General features: G+C 45.3%; 1 pseudogene; it reads right to left on the reverse strand.

The window, feature by feature from the left end:
- Nucleotides 1–2,941: 2,941 nt before the first annotated feature.
- LOC113441995 (F-actin-capping protein subunit alpha-1 pseudogene) lies at nucleotides 2,942–3,978 on the reverse strand (annotated as a pseudogene).
- Nucleotides 3,979–22,735: the final 18,757 nt, after the last annotated feature.

The raw sequence follows: 22,735 nt of genomic DNA on the forward strand, positions 1-22,735 counted from the left end.
CTTTTTACTTGGCTGACCAGAAGTCTATTTCTGCTACCACAGTCTCCTCCTAGAGAAGCCTCCTTTTTCCTCTGCCAACCAGAAATCCATTTCCCCCACCAGAGTCTCCTCCTAGTGTGGCATCCTTTTTACTCTGCTAACCGCAAGTCTGCTTCCGCCACCATCGAGTCTCCTCCTAACACAGTGTTCTTTTTCTCTACCTGTCCTAACCAAAAGCCCTATCAACTGTGGAGCCGACTGGTGACAGGGAGCAGAGGGATGAAAGAGCTGCATGTAGCTCCACAGCCGCATGTGGCTCCAGAGCCGCATGTGGCTCCAGAGCCACAGGTTGCTGCCCCTTGATCTAAGCAAAGGGCTCTATGTATAAAAGTTGGTTCTCAGAATTTGTCCAGCTCCACTGCAGGGCGAAGCAATGTTGGGGTTTCCATAAGCCTCAGAGCCTCCAAAGATTCTTCCCTTGAATACACAGAGTTGGATGTGACTTTGGAGGTCTACTAGTGCAACGTTCTACTCAAGCTTATTCATTTTCGGACAGAGAAGAGAGGGAGGATGGGAAGTGACTTTTGCTGCTTGTGTAAAAAATTAGCTCATCTTGATGCCAGTAGCTCACTGTCGGTTTTCATTTATTCCAATGCATGAATGAGTACCAGAATTCTCTGCTGCTTGGAAGCAAGATGGAAGTCAGCCCACCAACTGTCTTTGGGACTGATGATCTTCTCCAGAAGATGGCAGGCAGAAGTGGACTGCTGCAGGTTTGGATGGGTTTGTCTTAACCCCTTGTTCTGATTCTGTGCAGTTCTGAGAACCGGCAAATCAGACCACTGGCTGGCCCTGCCTCCTTCTGGTTTTGGGGCCATTTTCAGCTGTTTTTTGTGTGGAAAAAATGGCCTGAAAAGGCCCAAAAACCATCCTGAAAACAGCCTGAAAAACAGCCTGAAAATCAACCTGAAAATGCCCTGAAAAATGCCCCCCAAAACAGTCTGAAAAATGGGCAGGGGTGGGGCCAGCCAGTGACGGGATTAGCCCCAACCAGATGAATCCTACCTGTTCCTTTGAAGTGAGTGGCTGGGAGGCAGGGCTGGGTGTGATGAGTGACATCACTCACCCAGTCACATGACCATCCGGCCGTGTCTACCCAGCCAGAGAACCGGTTGTTAAAAAGTTTGCAATCCACCACTAATGGCCAGTGTTGGGAAATAGGTCAAGGCCCGTCTTGTCAAGAGAATGGAACAAAAAGGATACTGATGCTGCTCAGACGGGATTCCACACAAGAGTGCATCCCATTGCAAACATCTGTAATAATAACACCCTGAATAACAGCAGATGTTTTTTTTTTTTTTTTTATGCAATGTGGGGTGTGTGTCTCTCCGACTTCCTGCTAACTTCTGAGAGGCTCATTATCTCCTGCTGGCAAAGGCTGAAAGAGGCCCCCTTGCTACTCCTTGGAGGTTCTCCAAATTGCCAGACACCTCAACCCCTTCGTTGTTGTTAGTGCCATGTAAACACTTAGCCATGAGAGGGAAACACCGGGGCAGCTTTTTCAATATTTGCAAAGATCATCTTTTCCCCCACCTGGAATTAGCGGGACATGTTGCTGGGAATTGTGGAATTCCTATTATATATGGGACACTTGAAATGGGATAAGAAACGTCGTGTCTTCCTTCCTTCCCTCCTTCCATGCTCCCTCCCTCCTTTCCTATCTTTCTTTCTTCCTTCCTTCCTTATGTCCTCCCACCCTCCCTCCTTTCTTATCTTCCTTCCTTCCCCAGCCTGTTTTCTCTGAATGGGGATGCACCTCCCGAAAATATATACATCTATGAAAACACGTATACACATAAGAAGGCAACCACTTTACCCCTGTTTTTCTATCGTGAATACTGCAAGAGAATTAGCCTGAGTAACCTGTGGCCCCCACAACTTAATAGCTGTTAAATATGTATGTATCCATGCACCAGTATAGAAGCAGATATAGACTTGTGTTTGGGCAGGGAATGAAGCACCACACATGCACACAGACCACAGGTAATATCTGCGCATTCCTTGTATGTCCATACATTTACTGAAGGTCGTGTTGCTTTTCCAGGCATTCAAATATAGCTTTAGGAAGAACAAATAAGAACAAGTAAAATCACAACTTCCACACGCTACACTCTGCTTTTTCCCCTTTCCCTCTTGTATCTCTACAGCAGGGGTCCCCACCCTCTGGGTCAGGCCATTGCCTATTTGAAACTGGGCCAATCAAGCAGTGGGCTAGCGTGCTTGCGCACGTGAACAGCTGAACTTGTGCAAGCTGTGGGCCGGCGCATGTACACACGAGCGCACAGCTCAACTCACACAAGTCCAGATGCAGGTGCAGGCTCACGCCTTGCCAACATTCATGCAAGTCAAATTGCATGCACACAAGCACCAAATAGTCACACTCACACAGCCGGGTTCCCCTCTCTCCCTCCCAGCAGCCGGACTGCCAAGCTGCTGTGGTTGGGGATCATTGCTCTACAGGATACGGTATAGTGGTGGAATTGGAATTCTTTTACTTCTGGTTCTGTAGGCGTGGCTTGGTGGGTGTGGCAGGAGAAGGTTACTGCAACATCTCCATTCCTTCCCCACTCCTGGGAGAAGGTTACTGCAAAATCTGCTCCCCTCCCCACCCCACTAACCTGCTTTCCAGCTCCGTTCTCCTGTGCAGGGCAGCCAAAGGAGACCCAGCTGATCAACTGGGACTCAATGGAAGGCAGAGAATAGATGGGGGCGGGGCCAGTCAGAGGTGGCATTTGCCGATTCTCTGGACTACTCAAAATTTCTGCTACCGGTTCTCCAGAACTGGTCAGAACCTGCAAAATACCACCTCTGATACACTAGCTCTGCATTTCTTCTTCCACATCTTCCTATCAAGATGTAGACATGCGGCTTCTATTTTATTATACTGCTTATTTTATTGGCTCCTTTACTTTAGAAGATATGTCCATCGATTGATGTTTCCTCCAACTTTGCTGCCTTTCTTCTCCTGTTCCTCTGGCCACTCAGAAGCAGGACTTCCACTAGACCATACGAGCCTCTACAGTCTTCACCGTCACCATTTTTTCCCAATCAAGGCTGGTGTGAGTGATGGGCAGCTGTCTCCGAAAATACTTTATGTAGCTGCTGTTCATGTGGTCGTACTCTTCCATGATTTTACTCTGGGTCTGATTTTCCATTTTTTCTACCAGCTTTGCAAAGTCCTTCGCCGTCTGGGCTTCATCGGTGACCAGCAGTGTCTCCTCAGCCTCCTTGACCGTTGTCAGGTGCATGCTGCCATCTTCGAAGTAGTGCGCTTGGATCATGATGACACCGGTCACCTGAGTGGATGTAGAGGCCGGAGCTAGAGCAAAGGTCCATTCTGATTTCCACAAGCCATTCCAGAAGGCAGTAGGTTTGTATCGGTGGCTTTCAATGCAAGCCACGAAAATCGTCCGCATAGCTGTGTCCTTGACGAAGACGCTACAGAGCCCATCAGGATAGTGGTTGTCAACATAAATTTTCAGGGCCTCGTGGAGGGCTCTCCTCCATAGTTCTCCTTTCTTGTCCTCTTCAGGATGAGCCTGGAAGTCACTTGGTATTCTCCTCAGGTGGTCGTACTTGAAGGAGATCTGGTTCTGTGGATCCAGGAAGTAGTTCTCTTCCAGCTCATTGTGGCGAGTCAAGAGGACCTCACATTTCTTGGTTCGGACTGGTGTGAAATGATCCTTGTTGTACATGGCACAGAGACTAGGTGCCTCTTCACACATCATAGCATCATCTTCTACCAACATGCGTAAGTCACTGAAGGCCTCATTAAATTCTCCAGGTGGAATTTGTTTCAAGAGTCTATGCACTACTTGGGCTTTCTCTGTCTTGATTTGGGGGAAGTCTACAGACTGTGGATCTGTAGGCATCTTGGCCTAGTTTTCAAAGGATGGATCTTGGAATTGTGAACACTGTTGACCTATGGATGAAAAGTACCCAAAGCATTAACTTAATATTAGCGAGGAGAGCGGGTTTTGATTTTACACTGAAACCTCATTAAATCAAGAACACTTGATTGTTCAGGTCATCCCCTTTCAGAGGACTGAAATAATAGAGACATGTTGGTGTGATTTAGCTCCATAACCACTTCTACGTCCCCTAGAATGGGCTAATCTGAGTATATAGGATAGGATAGGATAGAATTAGAGTAGAGACTGGAATGGAGTGGAGTGGAGTGGAGTGGAGTGGAGTGGAATAGAATAGAATAGAATAGAATAGAATAGAATAGAATAGAATAGAATAGAATAGAATAGAACCCTTGGGGTGTTCCAAGCTTTTGTCACCTGCCAACTTTCTTATAATATTGTGATTCAGATTAAAAGGATTTTCAGATTTCAGAGCCATAGAGTTGGACGGGACCTTGGAGGTCTTCTAGTCCAACCCCCTGCTTAGGCAGGAAACCCAAGGACTATTTAAAGGATGGTTTGTGTATTTCAGAAGAGACAGGACAGCCACTTGTCTGGAATGGTATAGGGTCTCCTGCTTGGGCAGGGGGTTGGACTAGAAGACCTCTGTTATGTCTGTGGAACTGGTTGGAGTTCCCAACCAGGTCCGCTGTTTAAGCGGGAGCACCAGCAGCTCCCATTGGTTGGCTCCGTTTGACAGCCGGCTATATAAGCCGGCTGTCGAGCAGAGCCAGCCCATTGTTGCCCGCTGGTCTGAGAGTTAGCTAGCAGACGCGACAACCCTTTATTCATTGCAATAAAGCCTGTTACTTGTACGCTCTGGTCTCATGCCTCGTCCTTACCATCGCTCTACAACACTGGCGATGAGGGTGGGATGGTCGAAGGCTAGCCAGACGCGTTTTTACAAAGAGCTGTAGTCACAGAGAGAGAAAGCAAGGGCGCTGTAACCGCAGCCGCCCCACGCTCGCACAGAGCGCGAAATTCAAAACTGATACTGTGAGAGCTGATTCGCTGAAACGAGCCTCAGGCACAGCAGCCGAGGCCGCCCACGCTCACCAAGAGCGCATTTTTCAAAAAGAGCTAAGCAACCCAGAGAGACAACCGCAGCCGTTCTTTTAAGAGCGTGATTTCGAATAACAATTTGAAACAGACGAACCTGTTCCTTCTCCACGATGAGCACCATTCCATCCCGCTAGCAACGGGATGATCCCGCTAGCAACGGGATGGCAGAGAGAGCAGTTAGATCAGCCAAGGAAGCACTTGCCAGGTTTGGTCAGGAGGACTGGCACTCTAAATTGTCTCGTTTCCTACTCAGCCAGCACACAACCCCCTGCACCACCACCAACAAGTCTCCGGCTGAACTTTTAATGGGGAGACGCCTTAGAACCACTCTAGACAGGCTACACCCCCACTATTGCCCAGACACCCCCTTAGGGTCCGATAGCCTGGTCAGAGACTTCGCCCCACAAGACCTGGTATACGCCAGGAACTACGCAGGGGAACCATTGTGGGTGCCAGGACAGATCGTATCGGTTACCGGCCCCAGATCCTATCGGGTCCTTCTTGGGGATGGACGTCTGTGGCGGAGACACGTCGATCAACTCAGAAGGCGACGGATGGGCGCGACAGATACCAACCCGTGCCAACCAGCCAGCTCCAACAATGCCTCACCCGCGCCTGATGGAGATCCCCTGCGGAACCAGGTTTTCCCAGACGAGCGAGAGGACTGGATGGAGAACCCGAGTTTCCAACCAGAGTCACCGATCCAGCCACCGAGTGACCCAGCCGACCAGCCGGACCTCGAGACTCGATCGGGCCAACCTGAGCAGGGGGTTTCACCAGCACCGTCGGGCACCACACCAGGGCAAGCCCCGGTACCAACAACCGCTGAGGCGCACTCCGAGAGCCAGGGTTTGGCACAGACTGGCAGTTCACCCGAACTGCGACGCTCTGGGCGCCAGCGAAGACAGCCCATGTACCTACAAGACTATGCATGTTCGCAGCTGGAGGGAAGGGGTGTTATGTCTGTGGAACTGGTTGGAGTTCCCAACCAGGTCCGCTGTTTAAGCGGGAGCACCAGCAGCTCCCATTGGTTGGCTCCGTTTGACGAGCAGAGCCAGCCCGTTGTCGCCCGCTGGTCTGCGAGTTAGCTAGCAGACGCGACAACCCTTTATTCATTGCAATAAAGCCTGTTAGTTGTACGCTCTGGTCTCATGCCTCGTCCTTACCATCGCTCTACAACAACCTCCAAGATCCCTTTCCAACTCTATGGCTCTGGAATCTGAAAATCCTTTTAATCTGAATCACAATATTATAAGAAAGTTGGCAGGTGACAAAAGCTTGCAACACCCCAGGGGTTGGAGGCAGCTATAAATGTATCTCTTGGTGTCCACAAGGATCCCTGTCACTATTTTCTTTTTCTATTAGATCCATTTACTTTTCCAAAAAAAAAAAAAAACGAATGCGAAAGCTACATCTTGCTAGTCAAAGCAACGTCTTCCGGCACGAACTACTTTTCAAAGAATGCTTCTGGGCTCTGATTAAGACCCCAGAGGCAGCCTTAGAAGATAGAAATGGTACGGCCTCAAGGGAGTGTTTGTTTTAAAAGCATGCCTTCATGCAAGGGGAAAAAAATCAATTAACTGCCAACTGTAGAAACACAGTATCTGTAACTAGTATCCTGGGAAGCTAGAGAGGTTCTGCAAGTGCTCCTCCTAATAGATTGTTCATTGGTAGTTGGCCATTCAAACTAAGGTAGTGCCCACAACAGCAGAGGAGATATTCAGCAGGTTCTGACCAGTGGTGGAATTATTTTTACTACCGGTTCTGTAGGTGTGGCTTGGTGGGCTGAGGAAGGATACTGTAAAATCTCCAGTCAGAGGTGGGATTTGCCAGTTTTCCGAACTACTCAAAATTTCCACTACCGGTTCTCCAGAACTGGTCAGAACCTGCTGATTACCACCTCTGGTTTTGACCAGTTCTGGAGAACCAGTAGCAGAAATTTTGAGTCCTTCAGAGAACCGGCAAATACCACCTCTGACTGGCCCCGCCAACCTCATCTCTCCTCCGCCTCCTCGGCTGGGCCTTCTTGGGTTGCCCTGCACAGGAGAATGGAGCTGGAAAGCAGGTTAGTGGGGTGGGGAGGGAACAGGGATTTTGCAGTATCCTTCCCCTGCCACGCCTACCAAGCCACACTCACCAAGCCATGCCCACAGAACCGGTAGTAAAAAAAATTGAATCCCACCACTGCACAACACGCTTCAAAATTTCAACAGTGTCCATCAAATGGTGGTAACAGTTTTACTATTACTCCGGCGTTGCGTGAGGGTGAGATGAAAACCCCACTTGGTCTTTTGCATTGAGCAGATTCTGAAAAGGGCTTCATTTAGGTTGACGCCAGGTTCAATAAGGCATTAAGAATGAAGCCATTCTGTTCCAGTCTGGGTCTCTTTTCAGGTATTTTCCCTTGGTTCTTATCTAGCCCTTTTCTAGCAACAAGAAGAACAAGAGGAGACATGATGGTAGCGTTCCAATATTTGAGGGGTCTGCCACAAAAAGGAGGGGATCAAACTATTTTCCAAAGCACCAGAAGGCAAGGCAAGAAACAACGGAAGGAAACTAATCAAAGAAAGAAGCTACCTAGAACTAAGGAGAAATTTCCTGACAGTGAGAACATTCAACCGGTGGAATGGCATTGCCTTTAGAGGTTGTGGGTGCTAGAGGCTTTTGAGAAGAGACTGGACAGTCATTTGTCTGAAATGGTAGAGCAGGGGGCTGGACTAGAAGACCTCCAAGGTCCCTTCCAACTCTGATATTCTATGTTCCAACCCCTGATTTAGCTTTTGTTGTTTGAAGTCTGACCTGGGACATGCAATTTCCTGGTTCAAACAGGAGCCCAGAAAAACTGGCTTGCTCTCATTTGATTGCTCCACTGGACTTTAGTTTTCAACCTTGGGTATTCTATGTTTCCTGGCAACCAGGAAATTCCAGTCTGACTCTGACTATTGAGCTGCAAATCAGTTTCAACTCTCTCTCTCTCTCTTTCTCTTTCTCTCTATTTTTTGTATCTCCCAGAATTCCCCTGAGCCATTCCTTAATGGCTGGAGGCAAACTTTGTCCCTAAATAATGGGGATTGATTTCAAACTGATCTGAAGGCAGAGCAAGAAATAAAAAGCATTTTGGCGTTTCCAGTAGGCTTAGCATATATATTTTTGGTTGCACTCGTTGGTTTCTTCATTTGTTTTTAACACCTCCTAAAATTCAACACTTGGACAGGGCACGAATATGGACCTCTCCAAGGAAATTTGCCCTAAGCTTTTTTAAACAAGCTTTTGATATGCAAAGTTGGCAAGGCCGGAGGACTTTATGCTGTCTCCTTTGACAGCTACCCTTTCACTGATTTCTGAATAGGTTTCCAGTGTGTATTTTGCTTTCAGAGATACTTACGTTCTATCGGGCACCTCTCAGAATAAAAGAAGAAAGTCCATTCCCCAGGAGCAGACGTCCTCAGAATTCATTGACAATTTCGGTGAATATAATGAATAAATTTTTGGTGGCTCAGGCAAGGGGTATGGTAATGTGGAAGAAATTGTTTCTCCTCTAAAGGAAACATCTATTTTTTTTCCTCCATTACAGCACTTAAAAAAACACAAACAGATTGGAAGAGTGCAGAAAGCTGAGACAGAAATGGTGATAATGGTGATAAGGACAGAGTAGTTTAATTGTCTGTAATTGGAGAACAAATCTCAAAAACCACACTAAGTCCTAAAGATTGGATTCCAGCACCCAGATTATTAAAATATAATCCTTGGTGCAATCTATTCCTGGCAGGCACATCTATCACTACCAACTGCATTACAATTTGCACAGGTGAACTTTCAACCAGATTTTAAAATCAATTCCATAAAAATTGCATTTATTTCCTTCCTTCCTTCCTTCCTTCCTTCCTTCCTTCCTTCCTTCCTTCCTTCCTTCCTTCCTTCCTTCCTTCCTTCCTTCCTTCCTTCTAATAGACAAGCTTTAGACACACAAAAGTCTATATTTAAATTGAGAGGGGAAAACTTAAGGAAAGGTTTTCTCCTTGGTTGTACATAGTAGGACATGGAAAGGGAAATACCTTTTTGTTTTCCAAATGATTATATTCCAGCATATTATATATTATGCAAAACAAATCATATTAGGAAATTGTTTGCAGCAATAGTACATAAGAATTCTTCTCTTTCTACGATGTAGATGATGTGAAAATTGAAAATGCCACTGAACTTCCAAGATGGACAAAAATTATAATCTGGCTGTTACCAAAACTCTGAGGAATGTTTATAGTATTCCTCACAAATCATGAATATTAGTGACATTGATAGACTAGATGATTGATGTTGATGATAATTATGTTGTTGATAATGATGAATAGAGATAGCTAGCTAAATGATAGCTAGCTAGACAGACAGACAGATAGATGATAAATAGACAGATATTGATCAAATTATATATATAGAGAGAGAGACAGAAAGAAATAGAGAGACAAATAGAGAGACAGACAGACCAAGGAGGGATAATTGGGGTAACGTGATGCAATTTGTTAATTGGCCTAGAATTTATACATTTCTTAGGTTCTCAATGCCTTGATTATGAGGAAGAAATTTTTGTAAAAATCATTTAAAAATGACAGTTTTATCATATTGAACATTAGCAAAATGTCACCCATATTATAAATCCCCAAAATCTGACATTGGTCCATTATTGTAAGTCAGAGTTGGTAAGCTATGGCAATTTATCTTGAGACTTGTAATTTTGCAGATTCCATGCTGAACTGAAATGTAATTAGAGATGGACAGAGAACAAGACGAGGGTATGGAAAAGTGGTTGTGGTTTGCCCACAGGCTAAATTAATGCCAATATTCCTCATTACCCCTACTTGTGTGAGAAATAATTAATAAGACAGAACACACCATCATTTATGTATTTTAAGGTGAAATAGATCGAGATAATGTTAGCTTTTCTTTAAGTCCTTCTTCTGTTATAGTTCTCTTGAGGTAATTAAAGTCAGGTTTTTTCTTTCTTAAATTGGACTAGCCTCTCGTACATTATTAAAGTCAACATATTTCTAAATTGGATTGACCTTTTCTACTTCAATGGCCACAGAGGAAGTAATGCAAATGTATTGACTCACAGAATGGTCAAAGATTATTCTTTTTGACAGAGGCTTCTATCAGTATACTCTTAGCTTCTTAACCAAGAAAATCTGACATCCTGCCAGAAGTTTGCATATTTTTTAAAAAAAATCAGTCGTACACTCATCCAGCTTCTACGTGATAATTTTTCAATACTTCTCTTCTGCAGAACATGTTTCAGCTTTGCCAGCTTATTCTTAGGACCATGAAATTCATTTCAAATTCTTTCTGAGGTGCTTTGGGATTTAGAACTTTTCTGAAGGTGGAGGTGTGGCTTTCTGGGAAGCCTCTTTTCATTCTTTTGAAGTTCCCTCATTGCCCACTCTTTCCAATCTGAAAAGGTTGGCAAAGCTGGCTGAGGAATTCTGGGAGTTGAAGTCCACAAGTCTTAAAGTTGCCAAGGTTGGACACCCCTGCTTTAGGTAAAGGTAAAGATTCCCCTTGCACATACATGCTAGTCGTTTCTGGCTCTAGCGGGGCGGTGCTCATCTTCGTTTCAAAGCCAAAGAGCCAACGCTGTCCGAAGCGTCATGTGGTCAGCATGACTAAATGCCGAAGGCACACAGAACACTGTGACCTTCCCACCAAAGTGGTCCCTATTTTTCTACTTGCATTTTTTTACATGCTTTAGAGCTGCTAGGTTGGCAGAAACTGGGACAAGTAATGGGAGCTCACCCCGTTACGCGGCTCTAGGGATTCAAACCGCCGAACTGCCGACCTTCCTGATCGACAAAGCTCAGCATCTTAGCCACTGAGCCACCGCGTCCCCTTAGAGACCCTTTAGGTATTTCCAAAACGAGCCTCTTAATTTTAGAGACTCAAAGGAAAGCATATCTACAACGGGGTGCCCCTCATCAAAGCAACATGTATGATTGGTAGAGGAATAGGGAAGGATTATCTGGTTTCAAGGGTAACTGTTGGGAAGAGATCAAAATAGTCAGGAGGGAAGTCAAATCCATGAAATGGAAACCTTGCCCCTACATCAAGACCCATAAAAGGAGGGAAGACCTCCAAGTTATGCGGTGGCTGCTCTCTTGACTTTTCTTTTCTCTTCCAAATACCCCCATGTGCTTATTTATTCCATTACTGTCTTCCATCATTGACACCCTCAGGACTCTGTATTAGAAGCTCTAAATCAAAGGATTAAGGTTATTGATATTCAACTAGAGTTTACATTTCTTCCTATTATTATTATTATTATTCCAGCTGGTCCAATTTTACTGGTGCTTATAATTCATTGATCTCAGTTCGTTATAGGTGTCTTTGTTCTTTCTCCTTTCCCTTGCTTCGCCTGACTAGCCTTCTTCCATCTCTTCTTTTATGAGCTGCACAGGTTGCCAGGTTCCTTCCTGGTGCAATTCAAGGGGCTGGCATGACCTATGAAGTCCTACCTGGCAGAGGGCCTGCTTACTTGAAGGGCTGCCCGTTTCCCATATCATCTTGCCTGGCTGATTCGATCTGGCAAATTTGGCAGGCACCTTCCAAATTCTTTTGATTGAGCAACGTTATCTATGACAACCCTGGAAGCAGGGCTTCACCTGCCTTTTAGAATGAATTGTGATCTTGATCAGGGGTCCACAACCCCTTGGCAACTTTGAGACTTGTGGACTTCAACGCCCAGAATTCCTCAGCAAAGCTTTGCTGCGGAATTCTGGGAGTTGAAGTCCACAAGTCTTAAAGTTGCCAGGGTTGGAGACCCCTGATCTAGAAGGCCCCACTCTGGTGTCATTTAGAATAGGGGTTCCCAACCCCTGGTCCATGGATTGGCACCAGGCCATGGTGTGCCAGCCACCGGGCCATGCAAACAAGTGAAGCCCCATTTGTAGGATGCAGCCAGCATGCAAAACCACATCAGCCAGCATGCAAAACTATTTGTGAGATGCAGCCAGCATGCAAAACCAGTCCGTGGAAAACCTTTCTCCACGGAATTGGTCCCTGATCCCCAGAAGGTTGGGGGCTACTGTTTTAGAAGAATGTTAGCAGTGGTGGGATTCAACTTTTTTTATTACCAGTTCTGTGGGCGTGGCTTGGTGGGCGTGGCAGGGGAAGGATACTGTAAAATCTCCATTCCCTCCCCACCCCACTAACCTGCTTTCCAGCTCCCTTCTCCTGTGCAGGGCAACCAAAGAAGACCCAGCTGATCAGCTGGGACTCAGGTGGTGGAGAATAGATGGGGCTGGTGGGGCCAGTCAGAGGTGGTACTTGCCGGTTCTCCAAACTACTCAATATTTCCACTACCGATTCTCCAGAACTGGTCAGAACCGGCTGAATACCACCTCTACTGTTAAGCCATTGGGGGTTCCTGACTTTCTGCTGTGATGGTTTCCTAGGCAGCATCTCATCCCCTTATGACCCAGGATCTTGAAAACCTGGCTCTCTACCCTTTGGCAAAGGAGAATGAGACTCTTTGCTTCATGACACTTGCTGTCGTTTATCCTTTACGTTTTATCGATTGAATTGCAATTCCTTTATTTGATTGTTGCGAGATGCCAGAGGCACTGAGATGCAGACAGTGTACAAGTTTAATACGCTATTATTATGGTTCGTTGCACAGTCAGCCTAATGTTCAAACTGGATTTGGCATTTTTATTTACCTGCCGAGTCCTTTCCGAGGACCTGGGAGAGGCAGATGTGGAAGTCTTATTTATTTACTTAGCGTATGGCATATCATACACAAATCAGTAATATATAGTAACATTCCATCTAGATCAGTAGAACCCAATGAAATATAAATGTTAAAAAGATCTATGTTCAAACGTCAATGTCTAGGCTAGGGGTGTCAAACTCAAGGCTGGATCTGGCCCTGGAAACAGCAAAGGACCGGCTCATGGTGCCCCTGCCAGTGAAAATGGAGCTCGTGTGGCCCTCCTGGCTCTGTTTTCAGCTGCGATGGCCTCCCGCACCCTCCTGCAGCCTGCTGTGACAGCCCTCCTGCAACCCCAGCTCCGTTTTCACGGGCAGAAGGCTGCAGGAGGCCATCGCAGCTGAAAACAGAGCCTAGGAGGGCCGAGTGCATCCCCCCACAAGCTCCATTTTTGCTGGTTATACTGCTAGCAAAACAAACTACTAGCAAAAGTGGCATTTGATCACACGAGCGATATTGAGCTAGTGATGCCCACCTTGGCCATGCCTACCCTGGCTAGTGGTGGGATTCAAAAAAAATGTACTACTGGTTCTGTGGGTTTGGCTCGGTGGGTGTGTCATAGCGTGGCTTGGTAGGCGTGGCAGGGGAAAGTTACTGCAAAATCCCCATTTCCTCCCCACCCCACTAACCTGCTTTCCAGCTCCGTTCTCCTGTGCAGGGCAACAAAGGAAGGCCCAGATGATCAGCTGGGACTCGGGAAGCAGAGAATAGGTGAGGGCGGGGCCAATCAGAGGTGGGATTTGCTGGTTCTCCAAACTACTCAACTACTCAAAACGTTATTACTGGTACTGTGGGGAACTACAACTACTTAAAATGTTACTACCGGTTCTGTGGGCGTGGCTTGGTGGGCATGGCAGGGAAAGGTTATTTGCTGGTTCTCCGAACTACTCAAAATTTCCGCTACTGGTTCTCCAGAACTGGTCAGAAGCTGCTGAATACTACCTCTGACCCTTGCCCCCCATAGTCAAACACAACTCTGATACAGCCTTCAGTGAAATTGAATTTGACACCCGTGGTCTTGGCCATCTAACCATTAAAGCGCAGCATCATTTATAGCAAGAGTCTTCAAACTTGGCAAGTTTAAGACTTGTGGACTTCACCTCCCAGAATTCCTGAGCTAACATGACTGGAGGAAGAATTCTGGGAGCTGAAGTCCACAAGTCTTAAAGCTGTCAAGTTTGAAGACCCCTGGTTTATATGAAAAAAGAAAACCTCAGATACTGGACTGGTAGATGCTCTCAGCTTACAGCCGGTCATGAAATGACCTACAATTTGATGTGGGACCCCCACAATCACCCTGAGGGGAGGATAAGGTGCCCCATTTATACAGAAAGTCCCAGCAGTCGCCGTGTGAAGTGCGAATCCTATTCAGGATTTTCAACTGCTGATATGGTAGTTCAAAGCCTGCCACCATTTTTATGGAATTATTTATTTGTGTCAACCTGTGTGAGTGTTCGGTGACCCATTTGGTTTTCCACCGAGAATCTGTCAGCCTCCAAGATTCTGTCTTCTGCTTGACTCTTTCCGGCTGCCATAGAAATGGGGGGGGGAATAATTTGTGGGGGGAAGGGTGCTGGAGGTTGAAGTTGTGTGAATTGTAAAAGTTGGGATGCTTTCTTGTTTACTGCACAAATGCAGCCACTTATCTTTCCAGGCCAAGGTCAACCGTCTTTGCATACCAGATGTCTGAGACACTACCTGAAGATGCACCTACATGACATTATACACACCTCAGATTGGATGGCCAGTTTGAACTATTGGGGGTGGGGACATGGGACCACTTTCTATATGTGATTTCCATGCCTTTTGCCTCAGATCTTGTATTTCTTCTGATGCTACCACTTCAATTTCAGTAAAAGTCCTTTTCTCTATACAAATGGAGTCTAAGATTTTTTTTTCTTGGATTTTGAATGGAACCACACCTGACAGAATTGGTGTTAAGTTGTTGGGCAGAAGTGGTGGAAGTGCCAGTGGGGGCTTCTTGGATTTGAGTCTTCCTGCCAACAAATGAGGAAGATTGGCATGACAGATATCATCATGGGATGTGAGCTGTTCCGGATAAAGCCGCCTTTTGCAATTATTATTATCCATCCAGTTCTTATTATTAGGTTATAAAGTATTATAAAATGCAAAATACAAAAGTCAATAAAACAGCAGTGGGGGGAGAAGGGGAGAGAGAAGTGAGGAAAGGTAGGGAAAAGAAAAGACAGAAAACACTCTCTGTTGCAGTAGAATAAGGCATTAACATCAAATCACAGCTTTTTATCTTTCCATAATAACACGAACAAGTCATTTCTATATCAATCTAATCTATAAGACCCAGAGTCAAAATTACGTTCTTTTCCACATCAAGGACAAAATTTAGAAGCGGTTTCCATGTGCAATTATTATTATCCAGATACCTGGAAGCTGCCAAATATTTAAGCCAAATTAAAGTCCCCAATATAAGATGGCATGGTTTCTGACATGCCTCAAGCTTTCCATGCCATGCAGAGGTGGTATCCAGCAGGTTCTGGAGAACCGGTAGCGGAAATTTTGAGTAGTTTGGAGAACCGGCAAATACCCCCAGTGGACTGGCCTGCCCGCATCTATTCTCCACCTCCCGAGTCCCAGCTGATCGGCTGGGTCTTCTTTTGTTGCCCTGCACAGAAGAACAGAGCTGGAAAGCAGGTTAGTGGAGTGGGGAGGGAATGGGGATTTTTACAGTATCCTTCCCCTGCCATGCCCACCAAGCCACCCCCACCAAGCCATGCCACGGCCACCATGCCACGGCCACGGAACCAGTAGTAGAATGTTTTGAATCCCACCACTGATGCCATGCCTTAGAGGGGTGATATAAGAGTGCCCCATTTTGGGTAAAGATTTTCACTATGCAGCAAATGGGCTATTGCAACCATAAGCCATGTTTTATTATGTTGTCTTTTTCATACTGATATCGATGTAGGGCTGATAACCTTAAACAAATTCATCCCAGCTGGTTCTATTTCTACTTTCAGATCCCCGAGATTCTGTTACTTTAAATGTAGCCAAATTTTGCTGATGTATATATAAAACCTGTAGCTAAGGATATGCCTAGTTAATTTTGTGAGTAATACTTTCCTGCACACAAGTAATTTGTTTATAGTATAAAATTTTATTATGCGTTTGTTCACTGACCGCAACGATGGTTTTGTTCTATTTAGGGCCAGGCTTCCCATGAAGCAGAAGGAAACAAACTTCCTTGGGGAGCAAACTGTGATGCATGGTGAATTGAGGAAAGGCAGTTTTTTCTCGCTGTAGACTTCAATTCCCAGAATTCCTCAGCCAGCTTTCTGGGAGAAGAAGTCCACGCATCTACAGGTTGCTGAGGTTGAGAAACAATGGGTTAAATTTAAGACTCACAGACTTCAACTTGCAGAATTCCTCGGCCTTCCATGCTGGTTGGGAGAATTGTGGACGTTGAAGTCTGCAAGTCTTTAAAACTTGCCAAGTTTGGAAAGCCCTGGGCTAAATGCTAAGGTGACGATATCCCCAACCAGTATAAGAATAGATTGCTTTCTACATGTAACAATGTTGAGAACAAGACATGTGGAACAACTTACAAGCTCCTGGTAGAGAAGAGTTTGCTACCGAGAACACATGGAAATTGGGCCCTTCTCCTCCGTCAAATAATGTGTCTCCTTCAATTGCTTTTGCTCTATTCACTTTAAGTTATAGCATACAGAGAGTGATTTCTGTTCTGTTTTTCCTCAAACAAGGTATTCCAAAGATCAGGAAAGTGGGTTTTAACTAGTGGACTACGTTTTTCTAAAATGAATTTTAAATTTCAACCTTGGGATACCCTCAAGGCGGCGGCAAATAGTGAGATAACTTTTGTAGCTTACTCAGTAAAACATAACAGTGGTTAAATAGTTTATTCCAGTAAGATTTTTTTTTTTTAGCATAGTCAAACAGTCCATATAACATTCACTAGTTCAGTCTGTCCGGGGATTATTCAGTTGCAAAGTCCAGTGTCAAAAAAGAGGTCAGTAAACTTACAAATATCAGTCCAGTAATATATCTCCTCGCAGTAGAGATATGAAGAAGTCAAACCTCCTTTCTTCCTCTAACGTTCAGCAACTCAGCAGTAGGGAACACGCAGTTAGCAAACCATCGATCGATCAAACCAGCAATCGTCAGCAATCCAGCAGGTTCTCTTGCTCCCTCTTATGGCGGTTTCACACCACACCCAAAATTACATGCTTTGCAGTTTAAAGTGACACACACTTAAACTTACTATCATAGTTTATATATATATTATTTTACCCAAACTACGTTAAGTAACCTTGCTATTCCTAACAAACTTCTACTTTCAACTTCTTTTTTAACAGTCACTGGCCTCTAAGTCAGCAATGTAGAGCCCATAGAATCACCTACAATTGCTGATTCTTGGAGGAAAGCAGTCGGCGCCGGTAGTCAGAGTTAAATGTGTCATCAGCTTAGAATCCTTACATTGACACAAACGATCCAAGTCCAACCCCTAATGAATTCCGTTGACTCTGATCTGAAGCCAGTTTAATATTGAACTTTAGTTGATTAGATTCTTGTGTCTAGGCTTGAATAAATCTTCTGTGCTGCATCTTCACATATGGTCCTGATTCTTTGGAACTGACAGCGATCTCTTTGATTCCATCCAAAACTTGAGAAATTAGTCCTTTGCTTCCCATAGCACCATGATGGAGGTTCGTGAAGCATTGGGGAAATTATACCAGAACAGCAGAGCTATGAGAACACCCCCCCAAAAAAACCTTCAGTGTAGATTGTGCTTCAAATGGAATTAGCAGCGGGATTACAGAGTGTAAGCAGTGGAAAGCTGTAGTTTTGCACTGTCTTTTTTAAAGAGAGAATTTATTTGGAGAAGTGTCTCTGGATAACAAAAAATAAATAAAGAGAAAATAAAGCCACGCAACTGTGAAGATGAATTAATGTTAGCCAAAGGGGACCTTTGAATTTAGAGCAAATCTTAAACAGCAGGAACTGAAGGAGCTGCACAAAAGGGAAGTTGAATAATTGACAAATATGGGCATAAACTGCTATGGGAGCTAAGAGCGACATGGCCTTCCCCCATCCTTCTCCCAAGTTAAAAACCATAACTTCAATAAAGTGTAATTAATTCAAGCTCAGGGATACATTTCCAGCAACAAATATAAAGGATAAGGAAGAATATCTGAGCATGTCAAGAGTGTGTGTTTGTCTTTGGAAGCCCTTGATTGGGACTGTTCAAAGATAGCTTTCCAGGGCGCACATTTCTGCATTGCTATGTTCCATGGTGGTGTTTTAATTTACAACAGGGGCATTTTGACTTTCTTTGGAAGATGTTTGGTAAGAGTTGGGTGCAGGGCAGTGGTGATATTCAGATTTTTTTTACTACTGGTTTTGTGGGCATAGCTTGGTGGATGTGGAAGGAGAAGGATACTGTAAAATCCCCATTTCCATCCCACTCCAGGGGAAGGACACTGTAAAATCCCCTCCCCACCCCCCTAACCTGCTTTCCAGCTCCGTTCTCCTGTGCAGGGCAACAAAAGAAGACCCAGCCAATCAGCTGGGACTCAATGGGAGGCAGAGAATAGATGGGGGCGGGGCCAACCAGAGGTGATATTTACCAGTTCTCTGAACTATTCAAAATTTCCACTACCGGTTCTCCAGAACCTATCAGAACTGGCTTCAAAAATTTCAGCAAACCAGTTCTCTTCCCAGTTGCTGGGTGGGCGTGGCCATGGTGGGCGTGGCTTAGTCAGCCTCCTGCACCATAGCGGGAGGCCTGTTGTTTTCACCTTTCCCAGGCTCCCAAGGCTTTTCTCTAGCCTCCGGGAGGGCGAAAACAGCCTCCCTGGACTCTGGAGGCTCTCTGGAAGCAAGAAACGGGCCCAATTCCAACCTTCACAAACTTCTGGCAGGCTCCTTTTTTGCCCTCCCTGAGCCTCCATGTGGGTCTTGCACTTACCTCACATCCAAAATGGGCCACGTGGAGACTCCTGGGAGGGGAGAGGCAGGGAGGGAGGAGCTAGAGGTGGGTTTTGGCAGTTCTCCAAACTGGCCATAACCCTAGCTACAGGTTCTCCCGAACCCCTGGTTGTGCATCTGCTAAGATGATGAATCGTGTTTCATAATCTCTCACGGCAATTGAGAGATTAAAATCCTCCCCAAAGGGTGGCTTAAGGAGGTTGAAGGTGGGCTCTCCTTAAGGGTCCGTATTCTGGGGAAAGCTCCGTAGGTAGGTGCATTTCTTGTGGAGGCTTTCTCTGTAAGTGCATAGATCTCTCCGTTGGGCCTGCCTTAGACGGTCACTCCATAATTCCCAGGAAGTCTGAAAGAAGAACCCTGGAAGGAAATTTCCGGGGTGGGGTGGGGGGTAGGCAGAAGGCAAACTATCACCCCCACTGAATTTCTAGCCTCTTTACTCTGACACACACTCCTAACCTGAGCCAAAGTGAACTGGGTTGCAGAAATGCTGATTTCTCTCCTCCTGGAACAACACACATTTTTCAAGATACAAAAGATCACACACACACACACACACACACACACACACACACACACCTTTCCTAGAAATTAGCACATTCTTTGCTCTGTTTTTCTCTTTTTTCCAAAGGTTAAAACTGTAATTCTTTTGCATTCCTATCGTTTTTATCCTTCCTTTTAGACCAGGTGGTTAAACGTTTTTGTCCAACTGCTTCTACTGAAAAATATTTTTTATTGTTCATTTGATTGTGTTTATCATCAGGTTCCCTTGGGGAAGAAGGGAGGTGTAATCTGTACAGAAATGCTCTCCTTCTCTCATCTTGGATTAGGGACCCGGTAAATGGTAAAATTGCCTGTTACATTTCTAAAACCAAATTCGCTTTAATATGAAGAGCACTGAGGTTGACATTGTTTGGGAACTGTGCGTCTCATCATGACACCGAAGACACAATACAGTCCCCGCGTATCTTTCTACTTACACGTTCATTCTCTTAAAATCTACAAAGTTATTTGTTTCCTCAAAACTGCTTCATTTCCAGTTCATGCAAACTGAGTGCCAAGTTTTGGAACCTGTCCATCAGAAAGGGTCTTCCCTCCCCCATTGAAGGCTTCAGACTGTCATTTTTGGAATGCGTCTCTTTTAGAACAAGATCCAGAGAGATTTACTTTCTCCTCTTCTCTCTGTCCTGCTGTTAGGGTAGCCACCCAGGAACTCAGAAGCTGACCAGTATGGGAATATGAAAGGGAAACAGATGCTTAGCTGAGGAACTGGGAAACTCTATGCAATGGTGGCAAATACCAGTAGCTCAGGTGTAGGATGAGGGTGGAAGTTTGTTCTCCGAGCTTGTTGGTTGGTTTCCAAATGTTTCTTGTAAGGCTAAGTAACATCTTCAGTGGAGTTTAGGGGGTGTCTGTGTTCTTCTGCTTATAAAGGCTTGGCGAGGTCAGTAGGACTTGTGATGGGGAGGTCACATCAGGTGAGGGTCTTGTGATGGGTCAGATGTGGGTGTCAGCTGTGCCTCCATTCAAAATCCAAGAAAGAAAACCTTAGATTCCATTAAAATAGAGAAAAGTACTTGAAAAGTACTGGATTTGAAGCGATAGCGATGAAAGGAAAGCAAGATCTCAGGCAAATAGGTGTGGAAATTACATATTGAAAGTTATCCCAAGTCTGCTTCCCCAGGAGTTCAAACTGGACATCCAATCTGAGGTGTGTATAATGTCACGTGGGTACATCTTCAGGGGGTGTCGTCTCACACATCTGGTATGCCAAGACGGTTGACCTTGGCCTACAAAAGACAAGTGGATGCTGTTGCACAGAAAGCAGGAAAGCATCCCATCTTTTTCAGTTCACACAACTCCATTCTCCAGCACCCTTTCCCCTCAACACCAGATTATTCCTCCCCCCACCCCATTTCCATGGCAGCGGACAAGAGTCAAGCAATAAAAGATGTCAGGAAAAAGTCTTGGAGGCTGAGAGTAGGTTACAACAGGTGAGGGTCTTGTAATAGGCTTTTGTGATGGAGAGGTCATGCAAGGTGAGGGTCTTGTGATGGGTGTGGGTCACATCAGGTGAGGGTTACATCAGGTCATGTCAGGTGAGGGCCACTGGAAAAGTATCTCAGAAGAAAGCAATGGCAAACCACTGGAAAGAAAAGTGGAGCATGGTGACTCACATGGGTTGGAGGTTAGCAAGCCCATGTTCAAGACTTAAATGCTGCTGGGTGAGCTCTGGCTACCCACTCCAGCTCCTTGACTGGGATGTGAAAGGAGCCACCACAGACATCCCCTGGGCAATGGGGATATCAGCAGCTAATCCTGTGTACCTGGAAGCACCTTCAACTGTTCCTCCCACTTGAATGGTTGCGGGGGAAAGAACTGCATGGATGAGCTTGACTTGAATGTTCCTTTTTGTTTGTTTGTTTTTTGGGTTCTGGAGTTGGATATCAATGTATTTACTTTCCTGGGTTTCTGAGATGCTTCAGTTCCAAATAACTCTGAGCAATGGTCAGCCCCTCCAGATAAACCAGACAGGAAGCGCACTAGATGAACAAATTCTACTTTGTTATGAGGCTACATTAGCAGAGTCTTGCAAGTGTGAAAATGCCATTTTTCCTAGCAACACTTCTAAATGCTTGATCCAGTGTGGTGATGTGGGGTTCCTTCCCAAGTTTCTTTCTCTGATCCTTAAGCCACTGGGGGCTGCTCTCCCTCTTATCTGATTGTTTCCAAGGTGGCACCTCTTCCCGTCTTTCCCCAAGGTCATTCACACATTCTATTACCACAGTGTACATCCCAACCTCTGTATGTCAAGTATAATAAAAAAACAAGCATATAAATCCTATTAGAACAAGATATAGCCAGCACTGGGAACATTAATTGAAGAAATCAATCCATCCAACACTAGGAAAGAAAACAACCACTGCTAGAAGTCTGTAGGGATTCTTGGCCATCCAGGTCATGGTTGGGATGAACACCCTGTGAATGGTGTGGGAGTAGGAATGGATTTCCAGAGTAAAAATTGCAGACTATAGAAATGAGGAGCACCACTCAGTTGATCCTGAGGGCACAGATAAATCTCCAAGTGGCCTCAATGACTCTTTAAAAGGATGCAAATGACCAGCAAGGAAAATAAATTCTTCTATTCCCCACTATAGTCAGAGCTGAAGAAGCTTCTTGGATGAGAAACGAAACGTCTTCAAAGAAGAAAAAACAAGTTGCCTCCTGAAAAAGCTAGAGGGGACAACCACAGCTAGAAGGAATGAGTTCACAATGTTCTAACCTCCCAAAGCTGGATGGAAAAACCACGTTTTAAAGATTAAACTTGGTTAAATCCAAAAGAAAAAGTCAAAAAGGAGAGAAGGGAAACAAGAAAAAAGGCTTGAAAGGGGACAGCCAACAAAGTGGATTGTCCTCAAAACCAACTGGCAACCAGTGCAACAGACCGCTGGTGTTATATGGGAAGTCCATCCGCCTATTTAACTACTTGAAGGGTGCAATGGCACAGTGGTTAACGATGACGGGTGAGTCCCTGTTCCTCCTACCAGCTCCTGCCCTGCCTGGCAGTTTGAAAAAAGACAAATGCAAGCAGATACATAGGTATAGAGTAGATAAATATGAAGAATGGTTGCAGGAATTGGATACGGCTAGTCTAGAGAAAAAAAGAGGGACACAGTGGCTCAGTGGCTAGACGCTGAGCTTGTACATCAGAAAGGCTGGCAGTTCAGTGGTTCGAATCCCTAGTGCCGCATAAAAGAGTGAGCTCCCGTTACTTGTGCCAGCTTCGGCCAACCTAGCAGTTCAAAAGCATGTAAAAAAATGCAAGTAGAAAAATGGGGACCCCTTTGGTGGGAAGGTAACAGCATTCCGTGCGCCTTCGGCATTTAGTCCTGCCAGCCACATGACCACAGAGACATCTTCGGACAGCAAACTCAAGGTTAACCGCACCAAACTTGATTGCACTGGGTCCTCGGCTTTGTAACGGAGATGAGCA

Source organism: Pseudonaja textilis, chromosome 13 (assembly GCF_049901715.1).
Source record: "Pseudonaja textilis isolate UNSWEBS1 chromosome 13, rPseTex1.2, whole genome shotgun sequence".
NCBI classification, from domain to species: domain Eukaryota; kingdom Metazoa; phylum Chordata; class Lepidosauria; order Squamata; family Elapidae; genus Pseudonaja; species Pseudonaja textilis.